The sequence below is a fragment of the Plutella xylostella genome, chromosome 24 (assembly GCF_932276165.1).
Source record: "Plutella xylostella chromosome 24, ilPluXylo3.1, whole genome shotgun sequence".
NCBI classification, from domain to species: domain Eukaryota; kingdom Metazoa; phylum Arthropoda; class Insecta; order Lepidoptera; family Plutellidae; genus Plutella; species Plutella xylostella.
In genome coordinates, this window is record NC_064004.1 from 4935121 (window position 1) to 4946897 (window position 11777).

Sequence of the window (11777 nt, forward strand, 5' to 3'; positions counted from 1 at the left end):
CAACCCGACTGTTAGATGTTTTCTATGTTAGATCATTAACACCTCTGTAACATTATAACAAGGGATTCGTTAGTGACTTTTGACACATCTGTCAAGAAATTTGATTTTATAACACTTACAATGTAAAGGTGGGTCTACGCTAGACGAACCGTGCACGAGCGGAGCACGAGCCGAACACAATTCGTATAGTGTGGACCGACCTACAAGCCTCGAACGAGCGCGCTGCGAACGTTTCGTTCGTGCTCGGCTGCGTTCCACCTGTTGTCGGTTTTTTGACGAACACAATGGGTTTTGCTTCGCGCTGTGATCGTTGTAGGTTCGTTGTACGTCCACACTTGACACCGTGAACGACGAAACCTGAATGGCTCCGCTCGTGCTCGGTTCGTCTAGCGTAGACGTAGACCCACCTTAAGGGGTGTCAATGATCTAACAGACTATGGTAAAACTAGGTCTAAGCTGAGCAAAGCAGTTTACAGTTAACATAGGGTAATTTACAAAAATAATATTATTTCTTATCCCAAAGATACAAGTTGCTATATACCTACTACCTAGGTACTTATCGAGAAGAGAGAAGTTTACCCATACCTAAGTAGTATTATAGTTGGGGAACTTCTTGAAGAAAGCCAATACGGCGGAATACCCTAACCTACCCCACTCGGCGCGGACAGGGCATATCTCACGCGCGCGCCGCGGTGCCAAATTGTCAAAAAAACGCACATCCGAACGACTAGGGTTGCCACTTGAAGGGCTATTTACAAAAACTACATTACTACTACTTATTTATAGTTCTGTTACCCTGTGCAGAACTAAGGGCTATAGTTATTCTTCTCCAGACTTGGGCCCACGATAGAGCTGTTCTCTTCATTTCCGCCTCCACGGACATTCTCTTCTCCAGCTCTATACGGGTCTGCCTGGTCCTGGCAGCTGACTGGGAGAGGCATAAGTATTATGTCGAAGGCCTAGCACGGGGTCCAAGAAGCTCACGGCAAGACGTGACAACTCCGTCGCACTCGCTCTCGATGCCGCGCGATGTGTACAATAAAGAGTTAAATAAATAATGGCGAACGTTCATTCAGAGTACTAAGTATTTCATTTTTATTTTAGCTCCAACCCTTGTGCCACCCCTAGCCCACTACAAAGAGCAGTGACGTCATCAATTGTGCATCGTCCTTGCATTTGACAGCCAAAACCGATCGAGAACAAAAATATAGCGCTCGAGCGCTGCCGTCGAGGTTGCGTCTAGCGCTACAGCGCGAATTATAGACGGGGGCAAGAGGCCCGAGACAACAACTATTTACAACTAGACTATCATTGAGTCCAGATGTGCCGTAAGCTCTTGTAACTTGTAACTAGCCTTATTAAACAATTGGTACGATACTTACAGCTTTAGGGTGTCCGCACAGGACCGGTAATCGGTGACCGACTTTAGTAGAACGTACCTACTAGTATACACTAGGTTTACTAGTAACGTAACGGCACCAGTAATGGACATGGAACCAGTAATGGACACTACAAACTTATAGTGTCTAAAATAAGAGTATGCATAGTTTTACGAAAATTACAACACCTTAGTTTCAAAGCCTATACATCCCTCCTTTGTTATATAGACAAGTGACTTATGTCATCCATTTAGATTAAAAATTGTGAGGCAAAAAAGTTCATTTGGCGGAGGTTCACCAATTCAACCGAAATTTGATAAGGAAATAAGGAAATCTTCGAAGAGGTTAGGTGTAGATTTTTGTTGATTATTTCGTTTTATTTTATGTTATATTAAAATGCTGTGATTTTATGGAAACTATACTGAATTACGCACATATTTTCAAAATAATAGGAGAGCTTACGTTTATGGAAATGATTTCAGAGGGGGTGTTCATTACTGGTTTGTAAATTTTCAATAAATCCAGTTATGGACACATGTCCATAATTGGGTGTCCATAACTGGATTTTTTATTTTGTTCAAGAAAGACTTATACGCCCAAGTAAATAGGATATGCTATTATGGAAGCACAAGATGGCCACTGCAGCCATGCGTTACGGAGACACAAACATGTTCCCCCTACATCTATTTCAAGTATTCCAGAACAAGTATTGATCAAAGTTGCACATGAAAATCCAAGCCTTCACAGGAGCGGAATTTAATTTAAATTTAGTTTAGCATGTCTAGATATGTGAACCCATCAACCCGCAGTGGACCAACATGGTGGGAAATGGTCCAAACATAGGAAGGCAGTTTAGACCTAGGGCATATTCACAAAGGTTCCATTCGAGAGAGCCAGGTGCAGGTACTTACAGCCCCACAGAGAATAGAAATAGAGAAATAAACAGTGATAGTGTGACAAATAGACCAGAAAAGTTGAGAATACCATGAATAGAGAGGATTTGAAAAGAAGAGGCTTTTGGAGGAGAATAGATTAAGAGAAAAAAATTACTAGATAAAAGGGAAGTGAGAGAAAACTTAGATTTTCTGGCTAGTGTAAATGCAAAACCTGGATAACCCAGATGATATCTGTCTGTCTTATATGACGAGAGGGTCGTAGGAACGGAACAAGTTGGGACGGTATCCTGGCTCATCTACTAATGCTACCTAGTTGTTGCAGGCGATGGTGGCATTGACCTAGATGTGGGCGCCCGTATTGATACGTTCAAAGGTGCATTTGCGTGTCTGCGATCCATGAGGCGGTCAAAACACCTCTCTATTAGAGTGAAAGATATTTAACACCAACGTTACTAAACTCGGTACTGTTATACGCTTGCGAGACCGTAGACCACAAAGACAAATAGGTACACAGAAGCTGCAGGTCTTCATTAACCGCTGTCCTTCGCGGAACCTTCCAACAAAGATCTGAGGAAAAGCTGCCATGAAGATCCTGTTGGTTCATAGATAAAACGAAGTTGGAATAGCCATAGCTTGCGTACAAAGACAAATTCCAAACCCTGAGACAGGCTCTCGAATTGTATCCGCAGGGCAAGCATAAGAAAAGCCGCCCTAAATAGACCTGGCGGCGCTCGATCGGACGGAGATGCGGGAAGTTTGAATGACGTGGTCCGATGCAAAGGCTGCTGTCCACAGTCTTGGATAGAAAACTGTTGTGTTTACCTTCTGCCCCACTGTGGGAACATAATGATACTAAGAAGAAGAATAAAATGCAGGAGGACAGGATTTATAATGTTATGAATTAGAAATTTTTGTGTTTATGTAAAACTTTTTTTTCAGAAAGTTGTATTAGCCATCTTTGATGGATCCAATAGTGTAACTGGCAACCAATCCTGTTTGTGTAAACGGTTATGATTACTCATAATTACGGTTTATGATTACTCATAATCGATACAATTATAATAATATAAGTATAAAATATTATTTTATACTTTAATTCAATAAAAAACACTGTCCAACATTGGGTGTCCATAACTGGAGTTTGGGTGTCCATCACTGTGGTTTTAGGTATTTTTTACAAATATACAATTTACTGAAAAACCAATAGTTTAAATCGAGCTAGTGTACATTCATCTTAAACGGCATGATATTCCTACGATTCATACCAACTTTCAATATTCTAACTCAAAAATTGAGCGAGTAACAGCCAAATCATTTGTAAAAAATCCTTAAGGTGTCCATTACTGGTGCCGTTACGTTAGGTACTACAGTAGGGTAAAACCACCAGGTCAGGTGCAGAGAAACCTGACCCCCTCTCATAGTAGCAATGCTTCTGAGGGGGGTCAGGTTTCTCTGCCCCTTACTGTACCTAGGTATACAAGTTTGTCGAAAACTATATAAAAGATTTTATTTTCTCGTATCATACAAAGTGGTGCCTATAGCGGAAACATGAACTTTAGATGACCGAAAAACACGTAAAGTTTTTCTTTTCGTAAATTGCAAGACGACCGAATGGCGTAGTGGTTAGTGTTCGGTTCGGGTTCGATTCCCGACTGGGGCAGATATTTGTTTAAACACAGATATTTGTTCTCGGGTCTTGGATGTGCCCGTAAAATGGCAATAGGCCCGCCCCCTATTACATTGGGACTAAAATAACACTCTGGCGAAAAGTGGGTGCAGCAATGCATCTCTGCCTACCCCGCAAGGGAGTACATTAGTACAAGGCGTGAGTGCGTGTGTTGTGTTTGTTGTACTAGAAGCTCTGGGACCTGGGCCACTCTGGGTAGCATTATCAGTGTAATAGGCTAATAAGAAGCTGTGGGCAAGTCAATTTTTTTCGGGATTCCAAACTTTATCTGGGATTCATAATATACAGTATAATGTATAGTGGACTTGGATCCGAAGTATTCTGAAGGATATTTTTAAAAAACCCACGATACGAGGACTATTATTTACTTACCTCATTTTAAAATGTTAATTTAAATTAAAGTGAGAAGGTAAATATGGTTATATCTTTATTAATCCAATCTTACCTTTAACTAGGTTTAACGGTTGTGCTAGGGTTGACATGACACCTAGCCAGGTTTTAAAATCACAATGTTTTTTTCCTCTAGGGCTAGGAAAAACGATAGTTACCTATATATTTTATAGTGAAATTCAAACAATGCGTGTTCAACTACTCTATTGCTGATTTGCGACGGTTTCGAATGATGTTTGTCTCATTAAAATTGGTTCAGCCGTTCAAAAGTAACATAAGAAATAAAATAGCATCACTAAATCCCTTATAATAGTTTCAGATAAAGATAAAATAAAGAGTTTATTGCACACAAACAGAAACAGTTTTACAAACATAGAAAAGAAATAGTACAATCGGCGGCCTTATTACTAAAAGTAATCTCTTCCAGACAACCACATAGATAGGTGTTTAGTGGGTAAGTAGATATTTTTGGCAGCCCTACTCGCGAATTTCCACAGTCCACCTTATACCTAATCTGTGTGGTTAAATCGTTGAATAAATTACACACGATACTCTGTGTACCCCCTCGTTATCACAGAGCAATGATACCGCGACCCGCGGCTGGGAAATTGAGCTTTTTATACGTGCAATTTTACACAGAATAATGTCGTTTTGTAGTGATGGGGTAGCGTACGATAGGAGAGTTATCGATAGTTGAGTTATGGACGACTAAATGGTATACATATTGGTTAGTGACTCTGACTGCTATGCCGTAGGTCCCAGGTTCGATTCCCGGCTGGGGCAGATATTTGTTTAAATACAGAACAGAACAAAATATTTGTACTCGGGTCTTGGGTGTTGATATTAATATTTATTATGTATCTATCTATGTATTTGTGTAAATATATCAGCTGTCCGACACCCATAACATAGGTTCTGCCTAGCTTGGGGTCGGATGGCCGTGTGTGAGATGTCCGCACATATTTATTATTATTTATTTAGTTATTGATAGTAGAGTTATCGATAGAATAGTGACGGCCGAATGGCGTAGTGGTTAGTGACCCTGACTACTGAGCCGAAGGTCCCGGGTTCGATTCCCGGCTGGGGCAGATATTTGTTTAAACACAGATATTTGTTCTCGGGTCTTGGCTGTTGATATTTAGAATTAGTATCTATCTATCTATATATTTGTGTAAATATATCAGCTGTCCGACACCCATAACACAGGTTCAGCCTAGCTTGGGGTTGGATGGCCGTGTGTGAGATGTCCGCACATATTTATTATTATTTATTTAGTTATTGATAGTAGAGTTATCGATAGAATAGTATAGGATAGAATTAATTTATTCACAATAATGCAGATGTGCTAGGGGTGCACCAACGGAGTCCTTGAGTGACGTATTACCTGTGGGTTTACCGCCACCAAACATTACCAATCGACAAATTCTTACGCAACCTTACTTATCTGACAAATCTGACGTGTAACTGGCTTCAACTTCGGAACATCGACATTTTAGGTAGGATATGAGCGGTAGGTTCTAAAAATTAGCAATAAGTTTTTTAAACAGTTTTGGGAAGTGTAAACTGTGAAACAGTGTATTTTTTTTAATCGGCGGCACTAGTTCTTGTTAGGTATATCTATAAGCATATACATCGCCTTAATGTCGTGCAATTTTATCGACACGTCTTACGAAGTGCCTCTCCCGTCACCAGTCGTGACGCGGCGTGGTCCGATAGTGGCGTGATCGAGACGAAAACGGGTTCGCCGCTGCGCCGGCGCACGTACAGGCGAGCGCAGCAGTGCTTCCGAGAAAATACTCTTACTTACTACAGATTTAAGTAGGTAGGTAGGTACCTACAGTCTAAAGAAGCTATATAGCACTCATCGACTACAACACTGAAAAAATCCACCCACAAAATGCCATAAGTAGGTATGTACAAGGTTAACCAAAAGAAGTGATCCGATGTTGTTTGGCTCTCATTTTTTTTAAATGAAAAACTTTGATTCTGATTTTTGATTATGTTTATTTGAACCTTTACAATTTTATTGGGTATATCGAGAAGATGATATCGGTCAAATAGGATTTGAATAGCCCCGAAATCACCGCTCTAAGAGCGGTGGTAGCTCAGCCGGGTAAGCGCTTCTCACGCCAGAGATGCGGGTTCGAATCCCGGAGCTGACATATGTACTTACCAATGTGTTCTTTTAACTTAACGTAATATCGGTTACATAGGATTTGAATAGCCCCGAAATCTAAAATAAAAAATAAAATAAAATAAAAATAAATCCGATACCTACAATCTAATTGGACTAAAACTAGTAAAAATACAGTCTTTGAAAGTTACAAACGCATTTTCTGCTCGACTGTACGTGTCTACATATTTTGGTTAATTAAAAGCGGCACGCTTAATATTTCTGTCTGTCTGTCTGTCGGCTGCACGGCACACAAGTTGCAGTATAATAATTATACTTATTGCAGTACAGGGTATACTAAGCCGAAACCTACATGTGCAGCATGGTATATCTAAGCCCGCGAAATGAAATCAGAATTTCAAAATTCGCGAAAAAAAAACATTCTCCATATTAAAAAAGTCACGTGATCAACAAAGTTTCTATGGAAAATGATTTATTTTTTCGCGAATTTTGAAATTCTGAATTCAGTTTCGGGCTTAGATATATCATGCTGCACATATAGGTTTCGGCTTAGTATACCCTTCTTGCAATACCCTGTAAGTATAGTAATTAATTCTTTTAAGGTACAATAACTACAGTGAAATAAAATCATTGAAATGACGGGGCGGGGATTGGATTTAGGGGCTATCACCACCGTCACATTAGCAATCGACAAACCTTAAGCAGACATTATCTGACAAATCTGACGTAATTTTTATGGAACTGACAGAATGGCGATGCTGCTACATATTTCGTAGTCGAGTGCTATTTTATTTTTATTTATTTATAAAAAAACAATGCTATGCTAATGGTGCGACAACAGTCGGTAACCAACCCTAGCCCTTGTCACCGACACGGAAAGGACAAGAATAATTAATTAATCGTGTATCATCATAATCAAATCAAATCAAAATCATTTATTGACATTTGACACCATGTAACATTTCTTGTATACACGTGTATACAAGAAATGAACAGTAGGTAGGTAGTAGTGGAGTAGATAATATAATTAGTTAGGTAAGTTGGTTTACAGAGTAAAATAGAAGCAGTAAGAAGGAATCTCGCACTAGGCACAGCCTGTATCGCGAGTATCATAATAATCTGTCATTCAATGCAAATATACCTTGAATTGGTTGTCTTGAAAAAATCGCTTTAAGCGATAACACCGCCATTAAGTTATGTAAGTTTCTTTTATGTGTTAGTGTACAAATAAAGAATATTCTATCTATCTATCTATCTATACCTAGTATACCTACGTTGGTCAGAGATACACCTGTACCATAGACTAATATGCCTGTACTTTGCACTTAGTACTTATATTTTTTGCCTCCCAGTAATAGTGGCCTAAGCAGGCACGTGATGGCCTCACGTTTCATACTAACGACTTAAAATATTCCTATGACTTTCAATCGACGCTTACAATTAATATCAATCATATCCGTCTGAACAGCGATCTTATAATAAGAGACATTTTGAGTTACGACATCGAAGTGGACTCTGTACGGGACTTTTTATTTCTTACGTAGGTACAGTATGGTCAACTTAACTTGACCAATGTCCAAGGAGTTACTTGTCAGGTCCCCTTGGAGGTGCCGGATGAGGCGGGGAGGATTGTGTTAAAACCTCGCGCCGCTATGGAGCTAATCGTTTATTTTGGCTCAAAATCATTCTTCTGTTCATGTGATTCATAATAGCTACCATTTCGGTCAAGTTACGTGGTTCCTAGTGTACCTAAATAAAATACCTATACATTATAATAGATTATAAGTTTCTTTTATGTGTACAAATAAAGAATATTCTATCTATCTATCTATCTATAATAGATTCTTTATTTACTTACATTATTGGTGTACAGACGACTTAATGGCGTAGTGGTTAGTGACCCTGACTACTGAGCCGAAGGTCCCGGGTTCGATTCCCGGCTGGGGCAGATATTTGTTTAAACACAGATATTTGTTCTCGGGTCTTGGATGTGCTCGTAAAATGGCAATAGGCCCGCCCCCTATTACATTGGGACTAACATAACACTCTGGCGAAAAGTGGGTGCAGCAATGCACCTCTGCCTACTCCGCATTAGTACAAGGTGTGAGTGTTTGTTTTTTTTATTGGTGTAGGTATTGGTTAAACACTGCGCAGTGGACTGTGGAGTCTCAGGTTCGCTATACGTACTGTTTGGTAATCCAAACGTCTGCTTAGGTATTCGAATTATAATAATAATATGTAATAATATGTGGGGACATCTCACACACGGCTATCCGACCCCAAGCTAGGCAGAACCTGTGTTATGGGTGTCGGACAGCTGATATATCTACACAAATACATAGATAGATAGATACTAAATATAAATATCAACACCCAAGACCCGAGTACAAATATCTGTCTTTAAACAAATATGTGCCCCAGCCGGGAATCGAACCCGGGACCTTCGGCCTTCGGCATAGCAGTCAGGGCCACTAACCACTACGCCATTCGGTCGTCAAATTAGACAAAAAGGTCGAATGTAGGTCAATAAAATGCATAATGCATGATATCAAACATGACACTTGAGTTTTTAAGTCTACAAAAACCACGTATCGGTTGTATCTATGTCTAAGGATCCCCAAAAGTCAGTTTTTTAATCTCAGATACTAAATTGACAGATTCTGAACGGTTCATCAACAGTCGATTGTCCCGCGATAAAGTGACGTATCGTTCTATTCTATCTATATAGTATCTGAGTATAAAAACAGACTTTACATGGATTTCCCCGATGGAATCTATGAATTTTTACTATAACTTTTCCTCATCATGATGAGTCAATATTTTGTTCCTCAACACTCTTTCCTGGGAAGGCGAAGCAGGAGGGCGTCCCACACCAGTCTAGCTGGGTGGCATCTAGAAGGCCTAGAACGGGGCGCAAGACGCGCAAATTGTTTCCGCCGCACTCGCTCTCTAGTCTCTAGAGAGCTTTTGTCGCGTCTTGACGTGCGCGTCTTGCGCCCCGTGCTAGACCTTCAGGAAGAGACCTAAGAAACAAAACGTGGGACGCCCTCCGGTTTGCTGGAGTTATATCGTCGTCGTGGACTTCGGACACCAAAATTCAAATAACTTTTTCGCAATAATACTTACCTACGTAGTTCTTATATTAAGGGTCGGCAATAGGCAATCGAGGGTTGGCATTGTCATAGAATTATGTAGTAAATGATGCTCTACAGCCTTGAAAAAAATCACACAGGTAGCCGAAGAGTCTAGCTAGGTGCTGAATCATTCGAATTTAAGTAAATGCTTATGGATAACTGTAAATTAATTACGAAAAACCAGTAAATCACACTCCCGTATTGTAACAACTGTGTCGTAATTATCAAGAATTTTCATATGATTCTTATCAAATTATAAAGATAAATGCTTGGACTAGGCGCTAAATACCTTGTTTTTTAATAAACACACACCTATTTTGTGTAAATTAATCCCAAACTTGAGCAATTTTTTTCCCTCAAATCTTCATACAAATATCTATGGCGGCTTTCTGTGTTCTCTCTCTCTCTCTCTCTCAGCCTTCCGTAGTCCACTGTTGGACATATGTAGGCCTCTCCTAACGATCGCCACCCCAAACGGTCACCCGCCATCTGCATCCAGCGGCTTCCCGCTACCTTCCGCAGATCATCAGACCAACGGGTTGGGGGGCGACCGACACGCCGTTTGCCGACACGGGGTCTCCACTCCAGAACCTTTCTACTCCAGCGGTCGTCGGCTCTGCGGGCTACGTGGCCAGCCCATTGCCATTTCAGCGTGCTAATCCTTTTGGCTATGTCGGTAACTTTAGTTCTCCTGCGGATTTCTTCATTACGAATCCTATCTCGCAGGGACACGCCTAACATAGCCCTTTCCATAGCACGCTGAGCAACTCTGAGCTTGTGGATAAGCCCTTTGGTGAAGCACCACGTCTCGGCTCCGTAAGTCATCACTGGCAACACGCACTGATTGAAAACTTTTGTTTTCAGACACTGAGGTATGTTTTCAGTGAAGATGTGTCGTAATTTCCCGAACGCTGCCCATCCGAGTTGGATTCTACGAGCTACCTCTTTATCGAAGTTGGATTTACCTAATCGGATCACTTGTCCTAGGTAGGGATACTGATCAACAACTTCGATGGTGACACCTCCTACAGTTACGGGCGATGATGAAACATGTTCGTTCGACATGACCTTTGTCTTGTCCATGTTCATTTTCAGCCCAACTTGTTTAGAGGCATCATTGAGGTCTGTGAGCATTTCGCCCAACTCCTCCAGCGTTTCCGCCATAATAACTATGTCATCAGCAAATCGTAGATGAGAGATATATTCGCCATTGACGTTAATGCCCAGTCTTTTCCACTCTACAAGCTTAAAAACATCTTCCAGTGCACAGGTGAACAGTTTCGGAGAAATAACATCTCCCTGTCTCACGCCCCTTTGCAACTGGATCGGTTTTGTGCTATGTTCGTGTAATCGAACTGACATTGTGGCAGCATTGTACATACATCTCAACACCTCGATATAGCGATAGTCTATATGGCACCGCTGAAGGGATTGAAGCATCGCCCAGAGCTCAATAGAATCAAAGGCTTTCTCATAGTCCACAAACGCTAGACATAAAGGTAGATTATACTCCTCGGTCTTCTGTATAACCTGCCGAAGCGTGTGTATGTGATCTATGGTACTATAGCCTTTTCGGAACCCGGCTTGTTCGGGTGGCTGGAAGTCGTCGAGTCTTTGCTCGAGACGATTCGTAATAACTCTCGAAAACAGCTTGTACACATGGCTCAGAAGTGCAATGGGTCTATAATTCTTCAATAGGGCTTTGTTGCCTTTCTTGAAGAACAAAGTCACTACACTTCTGCTCCATGCCTCCGGGCTTGTGCCTTCGAGTATGACGGAATTAAACAGCCTCCGAAGTGCTATTAAAATCGGTCTACCGCCGGCTTTCAGAAGTTCTGTCGTTATTCCATCATCTCCCGGAGCTTTGTTGTTTTTTAGCTGTTTGAGAGCTATACTAATCTCGTCTAGACTGACGTCCGGAATATCTTCGGTATAGTGTCGGGTGAGTGGCGCTCGGCTGTCGTGAGCACCGCTGGTAATAGGGTTTTGTGTTGTGGTGTATAACTGTCCGTAGAATCTCTCAATTTCTCCCAGAATTTCGGGCACTGATGAAACGGTGTTGCCAGTGTCGGTCTTCAGTTGGGTCAACAGAGTCTGCCGAACAGATCGATCTCTAGCAAAGACTTTGGAGCCCTTGTTTTGCTCTATTGCGTCTTG